Source organism: Manis javanica, chromosome 18 (genome assembly GCF_040802235.1).
Source record: "Manis javanica isolate MJ-LG chromosome 18, MJ_LKY, whole genome shotgun sequence".
NCBI lineage: Eukaryota > Metazoa > Chordata > Mammalia > Pholidota > Manidae > Manis > Manis javanica.
Genome location: NC_133173.1, coordinates 3786101 through 3798819, shown reverse-complemented (window position 1 = coordinate 3798819; position 12719 = coordinate 3786101). Strand labels below are relative to the sequence as shown.

Below are 12719 nucleotides of genomic sequence, written 5' to 3'. Positions count from 1 at the left end.
TCAACTGGGAAAGCAATAAATAGAAATACATCTCCAAGGATCTTTAGATTAATGACTCTTCATGCCTTACAACTATCTTCTAAAGAAGCCTTATGAGACACTCCGGCTGAAATGCTTTGGCTGCTGCAATCATTTTCTCTCATCTCAGGCGATGGCTTTATTTTCCTCACAAACCAATGAGGCTCCTCTCATAACTTTCATGAAGTTGTCTCCCCAAACCAGCCCCCCGTTTCAGGCAGGAAATGTGCAGAGGCGGGATGGTTGGTTATTCCCTAGATGTCCACTTGATGGCGCCCAAGAATCTTTTCCTTCACTGCTCCCATGATCCCTGGAACCGCTCATGTGAAGGAATGAAGGGGATATGATAAAAGAAGTCTGATAAAAGTTGTTAAGTGCTCCAACATGTTCCAGTGTGGATCATAATGTCATGCCCGCCATTTTTAAAGCATATAATGGAAGGACACAATCCGCAACAGATGTAATCTGTTCAACTTCAACCAGATGAAAAAATACTGATCACATAAACAGGAACGTGTGTTCACAGGATATATAGAAATACTACCACGTGTAAAATAGAAAATACTATCGTCATCAAAGAGCTGTGAAAAGGTTTCACACTCAGATTTGAAATACCCTTGTCCTTTAACATAATGGGACTTTATAGGTCAAACTGGAAAGGAAGTCTGTGACACTTCTCAGAAACAGCAAGAATTTCACTGTTGACTTTCACACAGATTCAGCAATGGGAAAATTGCAAAATGGGGTTTTGAAAACTAAATTGGCCAAGACATGTGCAGAAACCTGAATCAAACAGCCTAGCTCCTGCCCTTAGTTATTGCAGGTATAAGATGCATAGCTATCAAAGAGACAAGACTTTCTCATCTGGAAATTTTAATGGGTTGGTCCACAAAACTTCCCACTGTTATGCCTAGGGGCACCCACTTAAAAAAAATCACACGTTAAGTGATATTCTATTAAAGGAAAGCTTTTTTTAAAGAGTATGTCAAGGCCTTCCATTCACAAGCTTCCTACACAGCAAACGCTGTTGGTGCCTCACCTACAGCTCCCTGGGTCCCTCTAATTCTCGTTCCACGTCTAACGAGTACTTTTTCTCCCACACCAACCAATCTACCACACCAGCTGTGTGTCATACAATTCAGCTCAACGCTGACACAGTCTACCCGGACATGGCATCAGATCCACAGGTTAAGGTTTAAGTCCCACAAGATTGCCGTCCTCCTCTTCAGATGCCAGTTGTAAATCTAGGTTACCACCCGGGCTTCTGACCAACTTCTATAGGCTGGAGGATCCCATGACCCCTTCCTTGGCTTTGATTGATTTGCTAGCCTGGCTCACAGGACTCAGAAACAGTTTATGTAATAGATCACCAGTTTATTATAAAAGGATATAACCCAGGAACTGGAGCCAGCGGGAAGAGATGAACAGGCAAGGTCTGTGGGAAGGAGCCCAAGCTGCCGTGCTCCCTGAGCGCCATGCTCCCACCGTCTGCACACATTCCCCAGTTGGGAGGCTCTCTGCACTCCGTTCCTTTGGGGTTTTATGGAAGCTTCACTCCACAGGCATAACTGATTACATCATTGACCACTGGAGACTGATTCAACCTCCAGCCCCTCTCCCCTCCAGGGGACCAGGGGCTGGGACTGAGAGTTCCAACCCTCTAATACACAGTTGGTTCCCTTAACAGCCAGCCCAACTTTAGGTGACCTAGGAGCCTCCCAAGTTACCCCATTAACATGACTTTTAAAGACACATTTATTGGCTCTCATCACGTAGGAAATTCCTAGAATTTTAGCTCTATACCAGGATCAAGGATAAGGACGAGACATATATTTCTTATTATAAATCACAATATCATAATCTCATTCACATTTTTGTATGTCATCTTCCACCTCTGTGCCCTTCGCTTCCAGTGGCTTGTACCTGTGACTTTGGGCAGAGGATCTTCCTTGGGCTACCAGGGCTGCCGTGCACACCAGCACACACAGGGGGCCAGAGCTGCCGGCGTGAAATGTGCAAAGTGATCATACTGCCTGCCTCCCTGTGTCCGTGGCCAGGCCCTGGAGCAGCAGTACAAAAGCCCAGCTCCCTTGTTCGAGGGGGACAAACTCCGAGGCACAATCACCCTCCAGAACTCCCTGTGGACCAGGCTGAGGTCGAGGTCTGGCCTACATCACATACCTCTTTCCCCCATTCTTTGTTTCTCCCTGGAGCGCTTCCTTAATAGATCCTTTGCACATGACTCCTGTCTCAATATTTGCTTTTGGAACCCAATGTAAGAAACCCACCATCCCTGATAAATAAACCATGCTGCCACGTACAGCCTAAAGATGAGATACACATCAAAGTCCACCAGAAAAAAAAAACTTCACTGAGACACTGCTGGGAGGAAGTGAATCCGTGACTGCAAAACCATTCTGCTCCGATGCAGGCAGGGAGGGGACCGAGGCCAAGCCATTTTACTTACAGCTTCACTTCTGACAGAGCCAGGAGCTGCCAGGAAATTGCCCACCGCTCTCATTTGTGCTACAAGAGGAGCGGTCTCAGGCGCTGTGGGGTGTGACTCTGTTCCCCCTGATTGCTCTGGAATGGTCCTGGGTCTCTGTTTTAACTTCCTATTCAAAGATTTGCAACCCCAAAGTGAAGAGACTTACTGGCAGAAGGTCAATAGTAGCCTTACGCTGTGTCACAAAGCCCGCGTCACTCCCCTCCGTCCATCTCATCACACAGGGATTTGATCATCTCACATCATCACGAGAGGGGTGAGAGCAGGACAGAAAGGTATTTTGAGAGAGACCACATTCACATAAGTTTTATTATAGCGTATATTTATAAGTGTCCTACTTTATTATTATTGTTCATCTCTTACTGTGTCTAGTTCATATATTAAACTTTATCATAGGTATGTATGTATAGGAACAATATATATAGTGGTTTCAGGCATCCACTGGGTGTCTTGGAATGGGTCCGTGGATTAGAGGAAAATACCATATATTAACATAAAAATTTAAACAAAGTGTGTGAAATGTGCAAACTGATAGTATCGAATAACTCAAATGTTGGTTAAGAGAGAAGGTCTTTTTCTGTTGAAATGAGGACGGGGATGGGAGAAGGGTGGGAAGGAGTAACAGTTATGGGTGAAGAAATGGAGGGCTGGTTTCTGAGATGCACCGAGCCTGGACCGCCGAGGCGCCAGGGCACCGGGTTCTCACCTGGACGCCTGTGCCAGCTGTGCAGTGTCACAAGCAGTTTCCTGAGCTGCATCACGTTTCCACACCAGTTTGCATTCTCTCCTTGATGTTTCTTGCACTCAAAACTTTTTACTCCTCTCGCAGCTCTAACCTAAACACCATGTGAAGCCAAGTTTTTTTTTACAATGTTATGGGGAAGCAGATGAAGTTCCACAGGAGGCGAAGACAGGCGTTTAAATTTAGATACGGTGGATGAAAGACAGTCTCATGCTGCGTCTGAATCAGAAACGAAGTAGAGTCACTTCTTTATTCTAAAAGCCAGCAGTTGCTCAGAGACAAGCAGATTGAACCACTTCCTCCCTGCTCAGAAATTCTCAGAGCGTGAGCACGCATGCACGCGCGCGCGCACACACACACACACACACACAGACAGACACACACACAGACACACGGTTAGAAGAACAAAGAAAAGGAGCACAAAGGAAAATAATGCATTGATTATGTCATTTGCAACTTCAAGGCACAGTTACATGTTTCATGTCACATGATTTCCTGCCAAAAGCACATTTATGAGTCCAGATCATTCTCTCAAACCAGGAGGCTAAGGATTACACTGCGGATAAGTACTAACCAGCCTATTAAGACAGACTAGTTATTTTTTAGAGAGAGAGCTGTTTCTTTTTTAGATTTGTATTGGGAAAAATTCCAGACATACACAGAACAGGATAATGATCCCCTCATACACCCCGTCACCCAGACTGAACAATCGGATCATTCTGAGTCAGAAGAAATCATAAAAAAGGGATCTGGGGTTTGGAGTATGGAGCAGGGCAGAGTTAAATTTAGCTTTCCTGGGAGCTTGCTCCGACTTGATTCATCAGCTCATCACAGCTCTTTAATTTCAGTGTCCCTGTTGGCGTTAAAAAGAAGGCTGCTCACAACTTACCATCTGCACCAAGTTTCTAAGGTCCAAGTCGAATGTCGTGCTCTGCTCAAGATGCTCTGTGTCGGCTGGTCCCTTTTTAATCTACATTGGGGAAAAAAAGACATTACCATTCTACATTCCTTTCAACAAAAGTGAGACTTACATTCTCTAACTACGATCGTCGTGTCTGCGATGGTGCCGGGTATCCATGTAGAAATGATCACCGGGCAAATAGAGCTATGAGCCTGGGTCTCAGGAGAGGGTTCTGGAACCAGAGATCCCTTAGAAATGATAGTCCATAAAATTGGGAGACAACGTCAAGAAAAAAGATGCAGAAGGAGAGTGAGGTCTGGGGAGCACTCTGTGAAAGGAAGGCTCCCGTTCAGGTTCCAGGAAGGACGAGCAGGAGCTAGGCCATAGGTGCACAGCCCCAGGGAAATGGGGCCTTGGGGGGTGCCCCACCGCAGGGACACCGCATGGGGAAGAGCACGTCCCACGGGCCCCCCGAATCCTCTTATCGCTGTCTTCTTCTCCATCCCTCCTGGACTAGTGCATCCCTACTCCTCAGTCAGACCACGGCCTAAGCATCTCTTTTCCGACCTTCTGGCCAGATCAGACTCCCCCTTACACACCTGTCCTTTTTCTCTCTGAAACATCTAGGTTGCCATGACTCTAATCCCTGCCTCCTTGAGTGGGTGGTCAGCTCCATGAGGGCACAGACCATGCCTGCTTCATTCCCAAAGTACCTACTGTGCCTAAGCGCTTGGCCCAAGCTGTGCTCACACAAAATGAATGAATGAATGGATGGATGGATGGATGAATGAATGGATGAAAGGCGTTGGCACATTCCCAGGACTCAAGGCCAGATATTCTTTCTGCAACTGCACAGAAGCTCCGTTCTGTCATCTGCAGCTCCCACCCTCAACCCTGAGTCAGGCCAGCTGTCGCGGCCTGCTGCCGCTCCCGTGCCGGCCTCCTGAGGGGGAGCAGGCCGGCCTCAGCTCCACACGGCAGAGACCACCAGCCGGGTCAGAGCCGTGTTGGGGAACTGCTGTGGGTGGCAGGCAGGCTGGAAGGGGTGGGAGGTGAGGAGGGAGACAGTGGAGGGGCACAGCTTTTTCTCAAGTTAGCTCTGAAGGGGAGGAGAGAATCAGGGTGGAAGGTACAAGGGGCTTTGGGGGCACAGCAGCTTTTTTTTTAATTTGGGGGGAGACTGAAACATGTTTAAATGTGGGGGGAAGGCTTCAGTTAGGAGGGAGAGGGTGAGTGATTAGGAGCGGGAAAGTAGGCTACGAGGAGGAGGAAGGCACCTGGCAGGCACGCGGACTCAGACGTGAATGTGGCGCCGCCGCTCCTGCAGCCCAGGCCCAGCAGGGGAGATGTCTGAGGACTGATGTCTGATGGACCGCCCACCTCCAGCTTATTAGAGGTTGGATGGGCTGAGAGAGGAACCGAAATTAGGAAGCAGATTTCTTGGGAGAGGCTTGTTCTGGGGAGTCCCCCTCCCCCTGGGTGGGGGAAGCTGTGTTTCCTGTCTCCTCAGATCAGCTGAGGGGAGCCACTTGGAGAACTCCAAGGGTGAAGCCATGGGGACACAGGGTTGAGGCCTGCCTGGAAATCTGTGGGGAGGCTGTGGATGTCTGTCAGCAGTGGGGCTTCTACACAGGGCCGTGTGAGAGGCGCTAAGGGCTGGCCCATCAGTGTACTTCCTGGGGACCAGATGTGGGCCACCAGGGCAGGACAGAGCGGCTGGGGGTTGGTCTAGATCGCTGGTTCTATGCCCCAGGAGACATTGGGCAATGTCCGGAGACATTATTGATTGCCATGATTGGGGGGCCCTGCCGGGGGGCATCTAACTCACAGAGGCCAGCGATGCTGCTAAATACCCCAAGCACGGGATGGGGCAGCAGGGAGGGTTTGTGTTGGCAAGTTGTAGGAGTCCCTATATGATGGTCTGCACTTTTTCTGTAGAATAAGAAACTCATCAGCTGGGAGCGAGGGGGGGATGGGAGAACCATGGAGATTTGCAAAATCGAAAAATTGAAATGGTCATTTTAGGAGTGAAGGAGCCATGACACACAGTAGGGCTGCCAAAGGACAGGGAACAGCCACCACGTAAGAGAATGGAAGGGCCAGAGGTGCGGCGGATTCCTGGAGGCCACCCAGGTGGCACAGAGGGCCTCTTGGTTAACAGTCCCATCTTCTTTCACTGCTGTAGGTCTCCTTGATCAGCGATGACACAGTCACTGCCAGGAGCCCCTGGCCTCAAGCACCCCATTTTGATTTGCAGAGAGAGATCTTCTGACTTGCACCCCATCAATGTCCTCGAGTGTGGCTCTAGTGCCACATGACCTGGGCCCAAGCCTATGAGATGTGGACAGGTGCCTGTCTCAGTACCCTGAGCAGAAATGACTGGGTACGTAGTGGTAAGTGATAGATGCTGACCCGACCACAAAGGGAATTCCCTGCAGGGATATGGGGCCCCTCACAAAATAAAGGGGAACATGAAGAACCCGGTCTGAAAGGGACAGGAAGCAGGGAGGCCCCGGGGACCCAGAAGCAGGCACCCGCAGGTCATCTCATCCAGCCACCATGGGGCCATGTGGGCCCCACTCTGCTCTCTCTTGCCTCTCTCCAGAGCCCTGGGAGAGAGCACCTAGGTGGGCCCCGCTCCCCCCCAGGAGGGAGGACGGACCCCAGGACCCCAGATCTGGCTCCTATAGGTAATCGGAGTGCCGATCCAGAATCCAGGGATGAGAAAGTGAGGCCCAGGGATCTCCCCAGCTGTCGGGAGGAGAGTCCCAGGGCTCATTTCCTGGAAGCCCCTTCTCACTTCCAAGAGCCCCTTCTCCCCTAAACTCTGAGTCTCAGACGGCAGGAGGAGATGGCATGGCAGCCCCAGGAGGTCTCCGGACCCCCGTCTAGAACCTTCACTCCAGGAGTCTCGCCTCCCCTCGCGGCATCTGCCCGGCTCAGCGGCAGGCTTACACATGCAGTTTAACCATTTCACACCCACTGACACAGGGATTACACAAGCAGGGCCCCAAGCCTTGTCTTAACCTTATAAATTTTTTTTTCTGAAAGGGCAAAAACACTATTTTTGTCACTGTTTTGCAGAGAAAAAAAGTCCTGTTTGTCCTTATGATTCATTCTGGTGGTTTTGGACGATGTTGTATTGATTCATGACGACTCACTCAGCATCTGGTATGAATTAAGGGGGACTTTCTCTTGGTGGCAGTAAAATGAAAGATCTGAATCAAGGCTAACATTAAAAAGAGGCCTGGTGGGAGCACAAGCGTCTGGGCGACCTTCAGGACTTGAGTCAGTGCCATCAGATGCTGCAACATCTCAGGCAAGTTAGCAAAAAGCAACGCAGCTTCAGTGAGGTGCCGCCCTTGACGTAACGTCCGCTCCTCACCTTCACACCTGCTTCTGTGTTGTTGTTGCGCAGCCATTATCCCCATAAGACACATGGGAAATGGAGGCAAGAAGCTGCCATGGATGTCACATTGGGGGCCTGATTTTCTCTGGTTTGTTCCAGGACATTTCTCATGCCATCCTCGAAGCCATCCACAGTTCCTCCTGGGGAAGGATTCTGCCACCCCACGGGGCATTTGGCAATATCCAGAGACATTCTGGGTTGTCACAGCAGGAAGGGCACTACTGGCATCTAGGGTGTAGAGGTCAGGGATGCCACTAGTCATGCCACAGTGCTCAGGACAGCATCGTGACAAAGAATTTTCCAGACCAAAATGTCAGCAGTGCTGAGGCTGAGAAACTGCTCCAGTCCAAACTGACACTAAATCCCAAATGACTTGATGGTTTGAGGTCAGTAACTATGTAATGAAAAGGCTTCTAGTTACGGTAAAAACAGATCTGAAAATCAAGTAATTTCTGTGTTGAAAAGTATGTATATCTTGCCTAGTTCTTGGTATCTAAATACCAAGACTCCTGAGACATGGCCGTACCAGGGCTGGGAGAGATGAGCAAAGAAGGTATCAGAGACTGTAAGTTGGGTTAAAAGCACACAGGAACCAACTTGAAGGGGCTCTCTCTAGTCAAATAGGAGAGATGTTCAATTTGATTTGAACATTAAAAACAATAATGCAAATATGCTAAAATCCATATCTACAATCATGTGGTTTCTAGAAGTTTGCTTTATTCAAAAGAAAAAGGTGCCTCTGTTTTACCTGGGTGGTCTCATTATTCTTTAGTGTTATCAACAAGAAATGAAAAGAGATTTTGTATCATCTTGGCTGAGCTTTTATATTAAAACTGTATTAAAGCTCTTGTATTAAAACTGTAAATGAAAAGAGATCTGCATCATCTTGGCTGAGCTCTTGTATTAAAACTGCTCCAGAATGGCTCCGTTTCTGGAGCTACTTTAATACAAGAGCTCACAGATAATAAAAGACCACACAGGCATCATCAACGGAAGCATGACTGCACACATCCTCTGAGGTGGCTACAGCTCTGGTGCGGGAAAGAGAGAGTGACTTGCTGTCTCTCCTGAGGGTTTCATCCCCAGAAAAGTTCACTATGGATTCAGTGAGATGGAGAAATGACAGCGGACTGTTCCTGGGGTAAAAGGGTTTATACCCGACTTTATTCTCATGGGCAGTAGGTTGAACACTAGAATCAGTCTGCAAGTCTATAATCCACCTCCATCTCTGCCTCCACCCAGAGCCCTGGGCAGAGTTCTTTATAGAGGGACTCAGTCAATGACAGCTCATTGCCTATGGGTGTGGGAGCAGTCGCCCAGCAGCAGGCCAGTGACGTCATCAAGTAGTTTAGGTTCAGGTGAGGATCCTGGTGTAGGAACCTTCACTTTATCCACAGTACATCACTACAGATTAAAGAGATAGTAAAGGATAATAAGGGAATATGATGAATTTTATGTCAATAAATTCCATAACTTTGATGATATGGACAATTTCCTTCAAAGACTCAAACTACCAAAGTTCACTCAAGAAGAAATAGATAACTTGACTAGCCCCATGTTTATTAAAGAAATTGAATTTGGAGCAAAAAACCTTGTCACAAAGAAAGCTCCAGGCCCAGATGGCTTTACTGGTGAATTCCACCAGACATTAAAGGAAGAAACAATGCCACTTTGATACAAACTCTCCCAGAAGCTGAAGAGGAGAAAATATTTTCCAACTCATTGCTTGAAACCAGCATTACCCCAATACCAAAGCCAAAGACATCACAAGAAAATACATAGAAATCCTTAAAATCCCAATACCTACAAAATTGGCACCTATTCCTGAGACATCCATTACTTGTTGCCTGCCCCTCTTTAGAAAAGACATTATCCTTACCCAGGACCTGGCCCTTAAATGACCTTGAACTGTACTACATGACCTTCTTCCTGGTTCCAGGTGTTCAGACCCAAGGGCAGCCATTTAACTTACATCCAGAGACGGGCTTGAAAAGGTGTTCTGGAACCTGATCACATTCCTTCTAGGGAGGTTGACCTAAGAGACACAAAGGGAAGGAACAGTTGGTGGTGGGAGTTGAGGATGAAAACTCATGCTTACTAGGGTGGCACTACGACCGGCTGTGGGAGCCGTAGGATCCAAGACGAGACAGGAGAGGAAACGAGTCCAAAGAGGGAACTGCGGCAGATGCGTCCGCGTAGGCAGGAACTTCAGGAGAGGGAGGGAGAGCCGGGAGGGAATGCCCCAAGTCTCTGTCTTTTGTGAGGCTGACCTCTCCCATTCTTTTGGACTCTTGTATGACTCTTAATACTTGACAAGGTGAGTAGACTTCTGTTTCTGACAGCAAAATACTCAATAAAAGTTAGGTTCCTTCTCTTCCTGCAAGTCCTTGGTGTCTCTTCTTAGCCTAAGGACACCATGGGTCACCTTTTTCATTCCCAAAGGCCTCAGAGATTTAATGGGATTCTCTGTTCTTTTGTGTGTTCATTAAAAAGATTGTTTTTATTGAGGCATAACATATATAAGATGCACAAATCTTAAATATACAACTTGAGGAATTTTTACACCTACACCCACACCCACACCCCTAAGTAACTACCACCGAGATACAGGGTATTTCTGGCAGGTTCACTACTTCTACCTCTCTGGAGCCGCAGAGCAGACTACGAGCCATTGGCTGGGTGTCTGTGAACTGGGGTGTGTTCTCCCATAATTCACAAGTTGAGCCCCTGGCCCCTGATGTGACTATACTCGGAGAAAGCGTCTTGAGGGTGTAATTAAGGTTCAGTGAAGTCATAAGGGTGGGGCCCTAGTCTGATAGTATCGGTGTCCTTATAAGAAGAGACCCCACAGCGCTGAGTCCCAGCTCCCCCTCCCCTACAGGCACAAAGAAGAGGGCACACGGGCACACAGCCAGATGGCGGCCCCCTACAAGCCAAGAGACGAGGCCTCAGAAAACCTACCTGGCCAGCACCTTGACGTTGAACCTCCCAGCCTTCAGAATTGTGAGAAAATGAATTCTATTGTTCAAGGCACCCAGTCTGTGGGATTTTGTTATGGCACCTCAAGCAGACTAATACACAATGTGACCCATCCTGAAACAAAGAAAGGAGAAAGAAGTTTTAAACAGAAAGCCACCTTTGGCAGGAGCTTGGGCAGCTGACCCCACAATATAAACAGATGGCCTGTGCCCAGCGTGGGGCAGGAGGAAGGTGCTGGCAGAGCAGCCCGGAGGGCAGGCAGCTCCGCTGGCCGCCCAGCCCAGTGCACTTCCAGGCTCACCTGGACATATTGCAAGGAGACGTTCCGTAAATTTGGAACTACAGCTAAATGTCAGCTCCCATCCACTCTCATCTGTCCCTTAGGAAGTGCTCCAAGTCACCCCAACGAGCCACTAGGGCTTCCATTTTATTTAGATGAAATTTATTTATTTATTTTTACTTTATATTCCAAATGGGAGCCCGGTAGGTAGACCCAGCTGAGCATTGACTTCACCACGGAACGGACTTAGGGCCCCTTACCCGCCAGATTACACTGAGCCCTCTCTGCAAACGCTGCCCCGCGCTGCATGACTTCACGCCCCTGTCAAATGGTAACAGCCCCTCATCTGAGTGTGGGTGAGCCTTTGGCCAGGAATAGCTAGCAGGGGTCAGGCTTGGTCCAGGCCCTGTACTTTGTCATTGTGTTATGGGCTGTCCACCCACAGGCTTCCGTGTCCCAAGCGGGCCATGCACTAGACCTGTCACTCCTTGTGTCGAGAGCTAATGCATCAGTGACAGAGAGCTTCTGGTCGCTGCATTTCTATCTGCAGAGTTTTCATGTCTTTCGTGGCTTCCACAATTTCTGTTGCTGCAGTGCTACGATGCAGCCCCTTCTGTGTCCATGTGCGAGGGGGCCGTGCCCTCTGGGCTGCCAGTGGGATGAGGGACGGATATGCCCCAAACTCAAGATGGCCTTGGGTGGGGGGCGGGGGCGCAGTCAGGGGGCCGCCATGGGGCTGCTGCGCTCTCCGCGATGTTCATTTTGTTTCCCTTATACTAGGCCACAGGGACGTGAGTATCTTGTTTTATTCTTTATGCTTTTTTGTATGTTTCCTAAAAGCTTTGTAAAAGGGATTAATACAGAGAAAAGCCGGTGTGCATGAGTATCACAAACAAAACAGAGCGAAACCTGCCCGGCTTCGGGGCAGGGTCGTCTCCCTAAGGGGCCGGCCATCCTCCTGACCCCGCCCACCCCAAGGGGCCACCTCACGGCCTGGTGGCTGATGGTGCTGGACCCTCTATGCAGGTGGGTCCAGAGTCCCGGGAAAGCCTCCTGGGTGCAGAGAGTGAAGCTGTGCGCTGTGCGTGCACTGTCAGGCCGGACATGCAGCAGCCTCGGTCAGGAAGCATTTGGGGTTCCTCGTTGATCTGAAAAGGAGGCGCGTGGTGGACATGGCCGGACTGGGGGAAGAAACGAACCAGCAAACAAAAACAAAATCTTAACCCTGTTTTTGGTCCTTGGGTGACCATTCAATACTCTGCCTCCTGGAAAAAATGGGAGGGTGGACACCGGGGCCCCGCACTCCCTGTCTGCCACCCTACTCCACCTCCCTGCCAGGTGCTGAGCACGCAGCACTCGCACAGAGTGGGAGGTCCCACAGATGGGGCCCCTTCAGCCTCCAGCTCTCCTGCCCCTCACCCAACCTCTCTGTGCCCACAAAAGCGCCCCCCTTGCCTGCACCTCCGTCCTCCTGCCTTCGGTCACCCTGTGCTCTGTGCATGCCCCAGGGAGCTCCCTTCTCCAGGCTCAGTCAGCCTCACCGATAGCTCTGTTAAAATAAGAAATGTGGTAGAAATGTCTGCACATCAAGGAACCAGAACCCAGTCTGGAAGGCTGATCCTATGTTCCTCTTTTTCTCGACAATAGAAATACAGACCTGTGACTACCTCACTGGTTCCCATCTTCCCCATTTGTGTCATTTGAAAAAATATCCAAGGAGAATTGGGTCCCACAACATGTTGGGGAGCAGACAGTGTCCACAACCAAATGACCTATTTCTTTGGGCGAGGGTCTTCTGGACCCTTTTATAACCTCTTCTGGGAGCAGAGATAATTAGCAAAAACGCTTTCCAGTCAAAGCTCCATTTCCTCATCAGACCCCTCT

General features: G+C 49.2%; 1 long non-coding RNA gene across 1 annotated transcript; it reads right to left on the bottom strand.

The window, feature by feature from the left end:
- Positions 1–8611: 8611 nt before the first annotated feature.
- On the bottom strand, positions 8612–12532 carry LOC118968713 (uncharacterized). Its single transcript, XR_012127109.1, has 3 exons — positions 10538–12532; positions 9549–9611; positions 8612–8980 (listed from the first exon to the last, which is right to left on the bottom strand). It is a non-coding gene; the product is annotated as an uncharacterized lncRNA (long non-coding RNA).
- Between the last annotated feature and the right edge of the window lie 187 nt (positions 12533–12719).